The sequence below is a fragment of the Impatiens glandulifera genome, chromosome 1 (genome assembly GCF_907164915.1).
Source record: "Impatiens glandulifera chromosome 1, dImpGla2.1, whole genome shotgun sequence".
NCBI lineage: Eukaryota > Viridiplantae > Streptophyta > Magnoliopsida > Ericales > Balsaminaceae > Impatiens > Impatiens glandulifera.
In genome coordinates, this window is record NC_061862.1 from 3,591,742 (window position 1) to 3,609,010 (window position 17,269).

Genomic DNA, 17,269 nt, shown 5'->3' on the forward strand with positions numbered 1-17,269 from the left:
GGTTTGAGGTTCCAAAATTATAAAATAATTTTAGATTTTGAAATTGAGAACTAAACATACTTTAAGACCGTTTTCCTAGGCCTGTGGTTCGTTTTCATCGGTCGGTGTACGAGACCCTCAGTCGGACCCATCAGTCCAAGCTAAGAAGCCCCGGTCGAGGTGTTAAGGACTCTCGGTCCTTGACTTGGATAATCCGTCGGGTATAAAAACCATCGGTCGTGGGTTAGCGTTGGACTAACATTATCGTGCATGGGTCTGGGAATTCTCGATTGAGGTCGAGATTCCATAGTCTTAGGTTGACCTCTCGATCGGATCTCTCAGTCCTGGGTGGAGGCCATCGGTCCTAGGATATCGGTCGGATATCTCGGTCCTAGCTGAAGAACATCGGTCGGACCACTCAGTTCTCGATGAAGAACATCGGTCGGACCTATCAGTCATCAAGCACATCAAAATTACAGGATTTGTAATTTTGATGTAGGCTTGGATTCTTCGATTCAAAGGCCTGAGTAGCTTCACAAAGCTCCAAGGAACATTTAGAACATCACCATAAGGTATCAATCGACTTGAGTGATGATCAATTTGTTCAAAACAGTTTGTAACCAAAAATCGGACTTTTGGTTTTAAAACTGTTTTGAAGTGTAAGGAGTTAACCAATAGTTTCCTTATTTAATTGATACAAAAATAAGAACACTATTTGTCCATTTGGACCAAATTAAGAACTCAAATAATATAAACATATTTAAAATATTACTTAAACACACTATGTTACTCAAGCAAAATAAACCTTAGAAAGATAAAGGAAATCTCTAGAGAATTTTAAGGAAGCGCAGTCGGCACAGACGGCACAACACGGTACGATCGACATGGCGGCACGATAGGGACATAAACGAAACGATCGGCAAAGGCAACATAATATTGTCTTGAGTTAGAAGTTATAAAATCGGCACCGAAATCAGCATCGATCAATGAAAGCACGATCGGCACATGCGGCACGACACGATCGGCACAGACAACACATTAGGCACAAGCGGCACAGCCCGATCCGATCTGCATGGACGGCATGATATTGTCTAGCGTAGTTCTGTTGTGTAGTTGAATTTGTTTATTATTTTTTGTTTTTTTGCTTCTTTTTGGGGATCTGTTGGTTGCTGTTTACTGTGCAGTTTGCTCTTCAATCAGGCTGGTCTGGGTTGGATGGTTTTTGCTGACTCCTTTATTGTAATCTACTACTGTAGATTACTGTTGTTGATTTCTGATGCAAGTCTGTATTGTTGTTGGTTGCTAAGGCATTTGGTTGTTTGCTACGCAAGATGAGCCACGATGAGCCTACGCTCGACCAGCCTCCTCAACCGACCTAAAAGCACAAGGAAAAATAAAAGGAGTCAGGAGAAATAGGATGAAAGGGCTATCACTTCTTTTATCTGTCCGAACGGTCACAACACTTTTGATGCAGATGACGATGCCTTCAATCCAACTGTTGCATCGACCAGTCACATGGATGGTCTATCAACCGGTAGCACCCGTCTCCCGACTCATCTCTCAACAAGCCATGACGTTCTCCCTAACTGGCTATGTAACCTTCACCCTGACCGACCTGGCTGTTGTCAACCAAACCAGCAACGCTACTCCTTCGATAGGCCATGTCACTACCACTCTGACCAGTCACAATGTTGTTTTTTCCAACCGTGCTCAACTCAGCCACTACGGTATGTCACGACATCCCCACCTGGACCGCTCAAATCGTGGACTATGGGTCGAAATGAAATAGCAAATCTGGAGGGTATTCAGAACCAAATTCTCAAGTCCCTCACCAGTTCCAAAGGCATGAACTTGTCATGACCAGTGAAAAGAGCAATCAAATCATTTACCAATTCAAAATCCAATTCGAGCAAGATTGGAACTCATTCGACATAGCTGAATACGAGGAAATCGTTATGTGGTCGCTTAGTGTCATGTGGGAGTTCTACAAGTGCCCCAAAACATATTCCTACACTACACAAACAAACACAAACCAAACATGACAAACCAATAAGGTTTGGGGCAAAAACGGGACAACTAATGGAGGCAAGCTCATTATGGATCCTAATCTAAAAATTAAAACACTCGAACACCCGCTCCAAATCGAACTCCCCTAGAAATTGAAGAGGAATGCGTCAACTGTAGAGTTTTGATTATTGGAGCGACCTGGTGATGATGTGTATAACAGTTCGTCGATGTACTTCCAAGCGTTGCTGTAGGGATCTTTCTTTGATGATTATCTTAAAAAGATAGCTCTTGGGGAATGCTGTTTTACAGAACTTAACAAAGTATCTGTAAAATTTATGGGGTAAAGATAATTATAGGTATTGAAACATCAATTCTTGTCTATCATGAATATCAACAAATTATTTATTTTAGTCATGTACAAATGACTAAGTTTTAGTAACGTTTCATGTGGGTTACTAATAAGTAACATCTTCAAGGTGATCATATACATATGATCATGAGACTACCAACATATGAGCCTTAGTGAGGAAACTAATAAACTTGTCTATGGGTCTTACGAACAAGTAATGCCTAGGGTGATCGTGTATAGATGATTGTCGTACAGTCAATGTTTATCGTGGGAGTTAACAAACTTGTCGTGATAATTACCCATAGGGGAAGTTGAGAAACGATCATGTATAAATAATTGTGGTGCTATCAATAAATAGACTTTCATGTTTTCATGGATTGGGAAGAGAATACTTATTGGAAAATTCATCAAAGTACCTATCGAAAGATAGGGCTTTCTTGAGTACCTTATTAAGAGATAGGATTTGGTTACCTATCGAATGATAGGGTTTTGTTCGAGGACCTATCAAGGGATAGAGTTTTATTCAGATCATGTATAAATGATCTTGAGGCTCGTCGACAAACGAGATTATTAACAGATCCTGTACGAATGATCTATGTGTTTATTGATAAACAAGGCTTTGATACCTATCGAGGAATATAATTTTTGAGGTACCTATTTGGATAACAGGGCTTTTGCACCTATTCGAGCAATAGGGTTTTGTTATCCATTTGGGCGATAGTGTTATGATACCTATTTGGACGATAGGGTTTGGATACTTGTTCGGGTGATAAGGTTTTAATAAGGATCATGTAAAATTGATCGATGTATTTATTAACAAACAAGGCTTTGTAATTTTTGTAAATTGGAATAATATACCTATTGATGAATAAGATTTTTTATTAGAGTGCCTATCGAGAGATAGGGTTTTGTAGGATACCTATCGAAAGATAGAGTTTCGTCAGAATCATGTATGAATGAAATTATGTATAAATGATATCTCTACCTATCGACAAATAAGGTTTTTGTGGAATCGTATATAAACGATGTCTCAACCTATCGACAAATAGGGTTTTAACAGAATTGTGTACAAATAATGTCTTGACCTATCGATAGATAGAGTTTCAGTGAAATCGTATATAAATGATGTTGCAAGATGAGATACCTAGTTGGTTTTACAGACAACAACCTAACTAGTAATACAAAAAATAAGAAAAAACACAAGAGGGATGGTGTTTTATCTCAACGGGAATCTGATCACTTCGCAATCTTAGAAGCAATGAACTATTGTTTTATCTTTATGTGAGGTGGAGTTTATGGCAGCTATTGCATCGTCGTGTCAAGGACTTTGGTTGAGAAACTTGTTTAGTGAGGTGCTCAGATGCAAGTCGAGGACCATAACCCTCTATATCGACAATAAGTCTGCAATAGCATTAATGAAGAACCTGATGTTTCATGGATGCATCAAACACATGGACACTCAATTCCATTTCATCTGTGAATGCGTCGAGAACCGATAAATCTTTTTAGAGTTCGTAAACACTATAGAGCAGTGTGTAAATATTCTCACCAAGGCACTAACAAGAGTCAAATTCGCGGAGATGCATTCAACGCTTCAGATGCGCTCGTGTAGGCAATTGTAACTGAAGGGGCGTGCACACGGACCTCACCAGATAGGCTAACGCACGTTAACAAGAATGCTAACAGAGCTCCCAATTGCCAACGAAGCTTGACGGAATGCACTACAATCGCCAATGCACATGGAACTACATTGTTTTGGCCGCCATCATCTTCTTCGTCGCGATTGCTAGAGAAGATAAGGATGAAGTCCCATCCTTTAATTTTCTTAAAATGGAATACAATTTATAGTCAACAAAATCGTCTGATTCAAAAGATAAAATGTTCACCCTACTTCGGTGATTATTTCCACTACATCAATAGGGATGAATCATCCCTATTCTGACAAGTGGGTTGAAGAAAAAAACCAAAATTCTATGAAATGACTTTTGGCTGATTCAATCCACTTGAGTCATCCAATCGACTTTAGAAGGCTATAAATAGTCTCATTAAACAAATTTGAAGCTAAAAGATCCACTCTCCTACTTCAAATCAAAACAAATTCGAAATCCGCTATTAAAGCTTCAAGCTTTCAAAATTTTCGAAATCTTTGGATAAAGCTCTAAAGCTTGGATCTAGACACCCCAAATGCTTCCATAAGGTCTAAAGAGTGTTCTCCATTTGGTATGTGTTAGGATCGGGATCGCTCTTGGAGGACCGGGGTCCTACTTCTTAAGGGTGAATGCTTACACAACAACATACATAATATTGGTAATAGTCCGGTTAGAGACTAAAACTGCTTCTTAACACTACACAAGCTGTCACAAACCTCTTGAACCGGGTTCAAGTGCGGAAATGGTTTGTTTAAACTTGAAGCAATACACACAATTCGGTTTGGAGGTTATTTAAGAGATATCAGTTTAAGAAGAAAGCCGATTTGATTTAGGAATGTATTAGTTATCTCGGTTTAGATGTTTCGGTTAGGTTTCAATGAGTAAGCCGGAATATGAAAGTAAATAACACGAGACATGATTTTATGGATGTTCGGAGTTTAATCTCCTATGTCACCCCTTCTTCTCAAACAGTGAGAAGGATATTCACTACGGAATATTACACAATCACAACACACAATCCGAACAAGTAACAACTCGTCGGTTACACCACTCATAATGATGTAATAACATACTTTTACTCAATGGTAAAATACAAACACAATACACAATACACAAACACTTTCGAAAATTTCAATCACTATTCGAGGTGGTACATGGCCAGTTAGGGAGAAACGTCATGGATGGTTGAGAGATGAGTCGGGAGACGGACGCGACCGGTTGATAGACCATCCATGTGACTGGTCGATGCAACAGTTGGATTGAAGTCATCGTCATCGGCATCAACAGTGTTGTGACTATTCACACAGCTAAAAGAAGTGATAGCCTTTTCAGCCAATTTCTCCTGACTACTTTTATTTTTCCTTGTGCTTTTAGGTCAGTTGAGGAGGCTGGTCGAGCGTAGGCTCATCGTGGCTCATCTTGCGCAGAAGACAACTAAATGCCTTAGCAACCAACAACAATTCAGACCTGCATCAGAAATCAACAACAGTAATCTATAGCAGTAGATAACAACAAAGGAGTCAGCAAAAACCATCCAACCCAGACCAGCCTGATTGAAGAGCAAACTGCACAGTAGACGGAAACCAACAGATCCCCAAAAAGAAGCAAAAAAACAAAAAATAATAAACAAATTCAACTACACAACAGAACGACGCTAGACAATAACGTGTCGTCCGTGCAGATCGGATCGGGCTATGCCGCTTGTGCCTAATGTGTTGTTCGTGCCAATCGTGTCGTGTCGCATGTGCCGATTGCGCTTTCATTGATCGATGTTGATTTCGGCGTCGATTTTATAACTTCCGACTCAAGACAATATTGTGCTGCCTTTGCCGATCGTGTCGTTTATGTGCCTATCGTGCCGCCATAACGATCGTGCCGTGTTGTGCCGTCTGTGTTGATTGCGCATCCTTAAAAATCTCCAGAGATTTTCTTTATCTTTCTAAGGTTTATTTTGCCTGAGTAACATAGTGTGTTTAAGTAATTTTTTAAATATGTTTATATTATTTGAGTTCTTATTTGGTCCAAACGAACAAATAGTGTTCTTATTTTTTTATCAATTAAATAAGGAAACTATTGGCTAACTCCTTACACTTCAAAATAGTTTTAAAACCAAAAGTCCTATTTTTGGTTACAAACTGTTTTGAACAAATTGATCATCACTCAGGTCGATTGATACCTTAGGGTGATGTTCTAAATGTTCCTTGGAGCTTTGTGAAGCTACTCAGACCTTTGAATCGAAGAATCCAAGCCTACATCAAAATTTCAAATCCTGTAATTGTGATGTGCTTGATGACTGATAGGTCCGACCGAGGACCAAGAGGTCCGACCGATGTTCTTCATCGAGAACTGAGTGGTCCGATCGATGTTCTTCAGCTAGGACCGATAGGTCCGACCGATAATTTTTACATCCGTCCGAGATATCATACTTAAGACCAATGGCCTCCACCCAGGACTAAGAGATCCGATCGAGAGGTCAACCCTAAGACTATGGAATCTCGACCTCAATCGAGAATTCCAAGACCCATGCACAATAATGTTAGCCCAGCGCTAACCCACGACCGATGGTTTTTATACCCGACCGATAATCCCAGTCAAAGACCGAGAGTCCTTAACACCTCGATCGGGGCTTCTTAGCTCGGACTGATGGGTCTGACCGAGGGTTTCATACCCCGACTGATGAAAACGAACCACAGGCCTAAGACAACGGTCCTAAAGTCTGTTTAGTTCCCAATTTTAAAATCTAAAATTATTTTTATAATTTTGGAACCTCAAACCTTTTTCTAAAAATCTCAAAAAATTATAAAATGATTTCAAAAAATATATGGGATATTTCCAAAAAAAAAATATTTTGATAAATGCTCGTTTAATATTTATGTTTAAACCCTAATTCCTTTAAATGACTGATGTTCTTCAAGTACTTTCTTCCCTAAGTTATCATCAACAACATGGATTAACATTTAAATAATTGTTTTTACAATTCTTTAAATAACATACAAACCTTGTATGCTTAGGACTGAAAGAATATTCGGTAAAAACAAAAACGTTACACAACCGATTTTGAAAAGTCAAATTTATAAGTAGAGACCGTTTTAAAAACGGGAATGGAAGATGAAACACAAAAATCGTTTCTCGAGTTTCACCAAACTTCGAACTAAAAGAAACTCTGGTCAATACGTTTGTATACGTATGCCATTTTTATTGATTTAAAAAAAAAAATTAATTGGCGACTTTGTATTAAATAGATAATCTTTTAAATTAATTATTTTTAATTAATTTAAACAATGAATTTTCTAAAAAATCAAATTGTAATTTGATAATGGGAAATTTTTGAATTATTTAAAATTAACCCTCACATTAATTATTTGTAATTATTTTCAAAAAGCTAAAACTCAAGGTTGAAATTACAAGAAGAGTAGCACTTTTTCTAACATTTGATGGATTATAAGTAATATATTTGAACTTATTTCTTAATCCAAATTCTTATAACTTTATTCAAATGATATAAATAATAATTTTTTTTTTAGATTTTCAAAATATGAAATATTTTTTAAGTTGAAAATAATTTTTAGAAAATAGACAAATGTATTTGTTATATATATATATATATATATATATATATATTTATAATTTTATTAGTGAATATTTGAACAATTTTATTTAATATTAAGAAAATCTTTCAGCAATTATTATTGTTAAAATCTTATAGAAATTAAATAGACCCAACTGTATTCTATATTTTATGTTAGGATTGGGAACGTCGAAGGAGACTGGGGACTCACAAAAGTGATCGTTTACACACACGCCGTTTGATAATAACCCTGTTAGAGGTTAATATCGATCTTTATTCTTCACAAGTTGTCACAAACTCTTGAACCGAGTTCAAGTGCGGAAGTGTTTGTTTCAACTTGAAGCAACAAATAATTGGTTTAGAGGATAACAAGAGATGAAATAGCACAACACAAGACACAAAGAATTTATGGATGTTCAGAGTAAACTCTCCTACGTAACCCCTTCTTATCGACCTCGAAAATGATATTCTTCTCAACTTTGGGAAGAATATTCACTAGATGATTTAGTTTGTTTACAACACATACGCAAACTAAGTCAAAAAACCAGGACATAATCACTGCTTGTTTTCGAACTCCTAGAACACACAACACTTGTTGATAGACACTTTATCTACTTACAAAGAACTCACAATATGGAAAAGTGATATACTAATTTTCAGTATAAAACAATTTCTCACAGAGATATGCTAAGGCAAATATATATTTGTATAGAGAGAGTATTTAATTAGCAAAAGAGCCAAGATCACCACATCTCTTTCTGATCTTCCTTTTATCTTCTTATATATTCAGGCACCCCAAAAGCTTCTCTAAGGTCTAAGGAGTGTTCTCCACTTAATATACTTCCAAACATCCTTTAATTCATACTTCTAGTTTGAAATAGAAATTTTAATATTTTAGTTTTTATGAAGTTTATATATTGTCTGGTTGTTGGATTTTAAGATTGGAAATTGATCCTAGAATCATTTCTAAGCTTTCTATTTAGGTTAGAAACAACCAATCAATTTTAAACAGAAAAATCAAAATTTGAATTTGAAATATTCAAAAATCGAGTTTTCTAATCTTGAGTTAATCCTCAAAAACAATTGCCCAGAAATCATCCAAACATGTTTATAATGATATTGGGCAACTGTTTAAATCATGATTGATACATCTAGATCATGTTTGATCAAAATTAAAATTTTTAAAATAATTATAATTTTTGAGTTCTTGATTTAGTCCAAACGAACAACTAATATTGTTATTTTGGTATCAATCAAATAAGGAAACTATTGGCTAGCTCCTTACACTTCAAAATAGCTTTAAAACCAAAAATCCGATTTTTGGTTACAAACTGTTTTGAATAAATTGATTATCACTAAGGTCGATTGATACATTGGGGGGTGATGTTTTAAATATTCCTTGGAGCTTTGTGAAGATACCCAGGCCCTTGAAACGAAGGATCCAAGCCTACATCAAAATTGCAAAACCTACAATTTTGATGTTCTTGAGGACTGGTAGGTCCGATCGATGACAAAGAGGTATGAGCGATGTTATTCATCGAGAACCGATATGTTCGACCGATGTTCTACAGCTAAGACCGAGAGGTTCGACTGATAATTTTTACATCCAACCAAGAGGTTAGACCTAGGACTGAGAACTCCCGATCCTAGGATCGATGACCTCCACTTAGGACCGAGAGATCTGATCGAGAGGTCAAACATAAGACCGAAGACTCTCGACCTCGATCGAGAATTCCAAAACCCGTGACCGATAAAGTTAGCTAAGAGCTAACCTAGGACCGGTGATTTTTATGCCCCGACTGATGATCCCAGCCAAGGACCGAGAGTTCTTAGCACCTCGATCGAGGCTTCTTAGCCCAGACCGATAGGTCCGACCAAGGGTCTTGGACCCCGACCGATGAAAACGAACCCAAAGCCTAGGAGACCGGTCTTAAGGCTTGTTTGGTTCCATTTTTTAAATCTAAAATTAGTTTTATAATTTTGGAAACTCAAACTATTTTCTAAAAATCTCGAAAAAATAGAAAATGATTTCAAAAAAAATATTTGATAAAGTCTTGTTTGAGATTTATGTTTACACCATAATTTCTTTAAATGAATGATGTTCTTCAAATACTTCCCTCCCTAATTTATCATCAGCAACATGTACCATCATTTAAATAACTATTCTTACAATTATTTAAATAATTCACAAACCTTGCATATTTCCAACCAGAATAATAATTGGTAAAAATAAAACGTTATAAAACCGATTTTAAAAATCCAAATTTATAAGTAGAGGTATTTTTTAAACGGGTATAAAAGATGAAGCATTTTCTCGAGTATCACCAAATTTCGAAGTAAAATAAATTCTGGTCAATACGTTTATATACATATGCTATTTTTATTGATTTTAAAAAATTAATTAGCGACAATGTTTCAAGTAGATAATATTTTAAATTAATTATTTATAATTAATAATTAATTTATAAATGGATTTTCCAAAAAAAAAAATAGTTTGTCATTTGATTATTGCAAAATTTTGAATTATTTAAAATTGAACCCTAAATAAAATATTTTTAAATAATTTTAAAAGTTGTTAGAGATTATTTAAAAATAAGATTTCAGACACGCAAATCGAGATTGAAATTCTACAATCTCAAACTTTTCACGAAAACCAAAATAAAGAATTTTTTTGGGATTACAAATTAATATTTATATATATAATTAGATTTCAAAAATTGCACAAAATTTAATTCAATTCACTTCGAAAATAATAACACAACTAAATATCCATAAATTCTTATCATTATTTGCAAATGTTACTGTCACATCTCAAAATCAACTTTTCTAGACCGAGGAATCTGCTGTCTTGACAGAGATCTTTGACCATGGATGATGACACCCAAGACCGAGTGGTCTGACCGATGATTCTACAAACAAGGAATTATCTGGCAAGTACTTTTCTATACGTTTTCTAAAACCCACACAGTGCTATTTATTCATGTATTTTATATAAACGATGCATATTGTTTTCAAAGCATGTTTTCATTGCAAGTCCATGGTTTTCTAAAAAAAGATGTTTTGAGTTAAGGGCTATGTTGACGGATACGGGAGGATGGCTACCAGCATGAGCTATGGTGGTCTGATACTCCCAAAATATGACTGAAAGAATTGACGAATGGATGCCTACCCTAGAGGATCAGCTCTCCGGGCTAAGGGTTCTAATATGGCTCAAGTATGAAACTGTACATGATTGACTGATGAGATACCCTTAAAAACACTCATGGATGCAATGTCTTAAAATGTCTTCTTATATAACTTGATGGGTCTCTAGACTCACTATGCTTGTGTGGTGTAGGAATCCAGCCGAACAGATTTCATATCAGGTGAAGGAAGTTTTGGAGTGGAGCATGGTGCCGGAGATGTGTGTGGGAGGAGGGACCGAGACCGTAGGACCGATTTTTATATCAACATTTTCAATGATCGTGTCCAATTGGCACCCTAGCGCTTCCGCATTTATGTTCGAAATCACGTTGATTTAGGTGCATGAAAGTAGGAAATGAGGGCGTAACAGTTACCCTCTCTACTTCCAAAGAAAAAACATCAATAAAAAATGGCCCAATTACTATATGGGGCTCAAACTTGGGTCAATTTACTATAGAGGGATCGAACTTGTAGATGAGCCATACGGGGCTCGAACTTACATTTATTTGACCAAATGAGGCTTTTTTTTAATAGAACTAACGTCCGTTTGTTTTATCCTACCTGTCATTTTATTTTATTTATTTTTAGATAAATAAGAGGGATGAGAATGAGATGATTCCATGGCCTTCGATGGCCGACGACGAGATGGTCCACCATTCATTGAGGACGACGTGACCCTACAAAATACTTTGCCTTTCTGAATTCGCTGAACTGGGCGACATTTTTCAGAGGAAGAAGAGGATTGTAGAGTTGTGCTATCCTAATCTTCTACCTACAAAGAAAACTAAGAGAGATGAAGTTCAAGTGAATGCATCTTTATTTTTGCCAAAATTAATGACCAACAGATTCAGAAAGCACTAGTAAAAAATCGACCTTTACCGACGGTTTTTACCGAAGGTTTTATAAAACTCTCCTAAATACTCCCGAGAGGAACAAATCTTTCGATATTAAAAATAGATTCCGAGAGGGTTGTAAAACCTTCGGTTTTACTAATTAGTACCGAAAGTTCTTTGTAAAACTTTCGGTTTTTACCTTCCCAAAAAACCAAAAATAATTCTAAGTGTTAGATGTGGGTTAATTGCGAAGGTTTTTAAAAAAACCTTCGGTTTTGCAATTCTGGAGATTTTTAATTGCGAAGGTTATTCAAAGAACCTTCGGTTTTAACACCTCCCAAAAAAATGAAAAAATATTCTAAGTTGGAGAATGATTAATTGTGAAGGTTTTTAAAGAACTTTCGGTTTTACCTTTTCCTGAAATTGTTAATTGCGAAGGTTTATCCTATAAACCTTCGGTTTTGACTCATCCAAAGAAGACAAAAAAAATAAATCCCGTGATTCTTATTGCCGAAGGTTTTTTAATAAACCTTCGGTTTTTAGATTAATCAAAACCGAAGGGTTTTCAATAAACCTTCGGTAAATACCTTTATAAATACAAACCCTAACCCTTCTCTTTTTCATTCGCCTCTCTCCTTTCTCTCCCTCCCGACGCAGCCGCCTCCGACGCTCCTCTTCTTCTCCGTTCCAGGTTAGTTTTTTATTTGTTTTTTGTTTTTGTTCTTCTTTGTCGTGATTTATTGGTGTTTTTTTGTTTTTGTTAATTATTTGATTTAGATTTGTTATCATTTAGGTTATATTATCTAGATTTATGCCAGTTTAGATTAGTAGTTTGATTTAGATTTGTTATTGTTTAGATTAGATTTAGGTTATTTTGTTAAATATATATGATTTTGTTAGATTTTGTTAAATGAATGATATATTTTGGTTATTGTGTTTGATATATATATATATATATATATATATATATATATATATATGAAATTTATTTAGGATGGGTGAGTCATGGCATAGTATTCGGCGTACACCAGATAAACTGTCCCGGTCATACCAGAATTTGCTAGCACAATAAAAAAATGCGGCACGTGAGGAAGATGTGAGAAAAATGACGTTGGAAATGGAGCAAATCCGATTGAGGGATGCGGAAAGAGGCCAAATGCTTACTGAAATTAAAGCGGACAAGGCTGAAATGACGCAAAAATTGGAGAATCTCGAACAGGAAATTGAACTCTTGAGGAGGCAGACTCAACAACCCCCTCCTCCCCCCATCTAATAATTTCCAGATTATATTTGTTTAATTAATTATGTATTATGTTTTCCCTACGAATGATGACATTTTGTTGTGTTTTGTTTATCATAATTATGAATTATTATTATTATTATTATTATCCTTTGGTTTTGTTTTTAATATGTTGTTTATGAAGTTTTTTTCTTTATTTAATACTTTTGGTTTATTATTATTATCCTTTGGTTCGCTTTTGACTTTTTTAAAAAAAAACATCATGGTCAAAACCGAAGGTTTTCAAATAAACCTTCGGTTTTGAGCCTTGTTTAAAAAAATCGGAAAAAATTCTAAGTGTTAGGAAGGGGTAAAAACCGAAGGTTTATTTGAAAACCTTCGGTTTTGACCCTTGTTTAAAAAACCCAAAAAAATTCTAAGTGTTGGGAAGGGGTACAAACCAAAGGTTTATTTGAAAACCTTCGGTTTTGACCCTTATTTAAAAAACCCAAAAAAAATCTAAGTGTTGAGAAGGGTAAAAACCGAAGGTTTGTTTGAAAACCTTCGGTTTTGACCCTTGTTTAAAAATCCCAAAAAATTCTAAGTGTTGGGAAGGGGTACAAACCGAAGGTTTATTTGAAAACCTTCGGTTTTGACCCTTGTTTAAAAAACCCAAAAAAAATCTAAGTGTTGGGAAGGGGTACAAACCGAAGGTGTATTTGAAAACCTTCGATTTTGACTCTTGTTTAAAAAACCCCAAAAAATTCTAAGTGTTGGGAATGGTAAAAACCGAAGGTTTGTTTGAAAACCTTCGGTTTTGACCCTTGTTTAAAAATCCCAAAAAATTCTAAGTGTTGGAAAGGGGTACAAACCGAAGGTTTATTTGAAAACCTTCGGTTTTGACCCTTGTTTAAAAAACCCAAAAAAAATCTAAGTGTTGGGAAGGGTAAAAACCGAAGGTTTATTTGTAAACCTTCGGTTTTTACCCATGTTTAAAAAAATCTAAAAAATTTCTAATTATGGGGAAGGGTAAAAACTGAAGGTTTATTTGAAAACCTTCGGTTTTGACCCATGTTTAAAAAACCCAAAAAAATTCTAAGTGTTGGGAAGGGTAAAATCCGAAGGTTTATTTGAAAACCTTCGGTTTTGACCCATGTTTAAAAAAATCTGAAAAATTTCTAAGTATGGGGAAGGGTAAAAACCGAAGGTTTATTTGAAAACCTTCGGTTTTGACCCATGTTTAAAAAAATCTGAAAAATATATAAGTATGGGGAAGGGTAAAAACCGAAGGTTTATTTGAAAACCTTCAGTTTTAACCCATGTTTAAAAAACCCAAAAAAATTCTAAGTGTTGGGAAGGGTAAAAACCGAAGGTTTATTTGAAAACCTTCGATTTTGACCAATGTTTAAAAAATCTGAAAAATTTCTAAGTATGGGGAAGGGTAAAAACCGAAGGTTTATTTGAAAACCTTCGGTTTTGACCCTTCCTAAAAACATTCTGTTTAAGGTCAGGACTTAGAAGTTTTCTTAAAACTTTCGGTGAAACCCATAAAAACCGAAAGTTATACTATTAACTTCCGGTGTTACCAAATCATAATTTGGAAAATTAATTAGTTTTCTACATTCCAATATAGATTCTTAATTAATCTAATCAAGTGTGTGTTGTTTTTAAAAAATTAAGATTGTGTTTAATGTTAAAATGTTTATGATTGTGTTTGATTATATAAAGAAGTGTATTTATATGTTTGTGTTTGATGATGACATGAATGTGTATAAAGTTTGATCATATGGCTTATGTAATGTGTTAAGGTTATTAAATGTGTTAAATTAATACTGTTCAAAGTAATTATAAGATTAAAAACCAATTAATTTAACAATTTGTGAAATGGTAATTCCGAGAGTTTAGAGTAAAACTTTCGGAAATACCCATAAAACTCGAAAGTTTTACTATTAACTCTCGGAATTACTATTTCACAAATTTTTAAATTAATTGGTTTTTTTATTGTAACCTAGACTCCTAACTAATATTATCAAGTGTGTGTTTTATTTGAAAATTTTAGATTGTGTTTAATGTTAAAATGTTCAAGAATTTGTTTGATCATATAGAGAAGTGTATATGAATGTTTATGTAGGATTATCCTATGTATTTGTGTAATGTTTATCATATAGATTGGGAAATGTTTTAAGGATATCAAATGTGTTAAATTAATGTTGTTCAACGTTATTTGAAAGTGAGAAACCAAATAATTTAACAATTTGTCATATTCTAAAACCGAAAGTAAAATATATAACTTTCGGAAATATGCATAAAAACCGACAGATATACCAAAACCTCTCGGTTTTGTGTATTTAAATTTAATTGTATAAATGTTTTAAAAATAATCAAAACCGAGAGTTATATGAAAACTCTTGGTTTTATTTGATTAATTCCGAGAGTTTTCATATAACTCTCAGTTTTTATTACCAAAATAAATTCCGAGAGTTATATGAAAACTCTCGGAATTAATCAAATAAAAACTGAGAGTTTTCATATAACTCTCGGAAATCACCTATTTAATTAAAAAAAGAACCCTTCTTTCTCTATTCCCTGTTTTTTTCCTCTTCGATCTGTATCTCTCTCCCGCCGCTTCTCTTCGCCAGCGCCGCCTACCAGGAGACTCGTCGCCTCCCGCATCCGACTCCCTCCAGCTGAAGAAGGCGACGCCGCCCGTAGAAGACAAAGCCGCCAAGATGCCTCCCTCTTGAAGCCGCCCTAAGGTTGAAGATCTGTCGCGGATCCGGCTGAAGATCGGCCGCCGCGCCTCAACCGTGCCTCCGCCGACGATTGAAGGTCAGTTCTTGGATTTTATGTTTATTTATATATATTAGTGTTATATATATGTTAGATTTTAGGGTTAGTTTTTAGGATTTGTTAGATTTAAGAATTATTAATGTTATTATTGAATCTGATTGAATCAATTGGTATGATTGAATCTGTTTGAATGATTGATTTACTGAAGTATTAGATTAATGTTATATATGTTAGATTTGGTTTGGAATTGTTAGATTTATGTTGATTTATGTTAGATTTTGTTTAATTTAGGATTATGGTTTGATTTTGGTTTGATTTAGTTTAGATTGCTTTGATTTTGGTTTGATTGAGGTTTGATTTAGGTTAGATTGGTTTGATGTTGGTTTGATTTAGTTTAGATTGGTTTGATTTTGGTTTGATTGAGGTTTTATTTTAGTTTGATTTAGGTTAGATTGGTTTGATGTTGGTTTGATTTTGGTTTGATTGAGGTTTGAGTTAGGTTAGATTGGTTAGATGTTGGTTTGATTTTGGTTTGATTGAGGTTAGATTTTGGTTTAATTTAGGTTAGATTTAGGTTTGATTAATGTTTGATTTGGTTTTCATTTAGGGTTTCATTTTTATTTTGGTTTGATTGAGGTTTTATTGTAATTTATTTTTGGTTATATTGAGTTAGATTTATGTATAATATGTTTTATATTGAGTTTGATTATATTTATCGTTATCAGGTTTCATCCACCGTCTATTGAAGATCGCCGAGCTTCCTCCACCTTTAGCCGCCTCCACCACCGTCTCCGTCTGCACAACTGCTAAATAAGGTAAGTTTTAAATGTTTTTAATAATATTAGAATGATTTGAATTGAATGAATGAATGAATTAGAATTGAATTGTTTGGATTAGATTGGATTTTAGGTATAAATTGAATTGTTAGAATTGTGTATGATTGAAATAGTGTTGGATTAAATTTGATTTAAAGTTATATTTGGTTTATGTATGAATGAATTAGATTTTAGGTTAGAATTGCATTGTTTTGATTAAATTGGATTTTAGGTATGAATTGTATATGATTGAAATAGTGTTGGATTGTTTTCCTTTAGCATTCCATAATGGCTTATATTTCTACTTATTATTGTTATCTTCTCAGACATGGCTGCGAATTGTCGGTAAGCATTCAAAAGCAAAGATCCATCATTCCATGCCTTCGTTTGGTTGATGGTACAAGACTGTGTATACAAGATAATAATATCTACAGGAATTTTAAGTTTATGTTTGGTTAAAAACGATTGTAATTTACTGAAGTATTAGATTAATGTTATATATGTTAGATTTGGTTTGGAATTGTTAGATTTAGGTTGATTTATGTTAGATTTTGTTTAATTTAGGATTATGGTTTGATTTTTGTTTGATTTAGTTTAGATTGGTTTGATTTTGGTTTGATTGAGGTTTGATTTAGGTTAGATTGGTTTGATGTTGGTTTGATTTTGGTTTGATTTAGTTTAGATTGGTTTGATTTTGGTTTGATTGAGGTTTGATTTTAGTTTGATTTAGGTTAGATTGGTTTGATGTTGGTTTGATTTTGGTTTGAGTTAGGTTAGATTGGTTTGATGTTGGTTTGATTTTGGTTTGATTGAGGTTAGATTTTGGTTTGATTTAGGTTAGATTTAGGTTTGATTGATGTTTGATTTGGGTTTCATT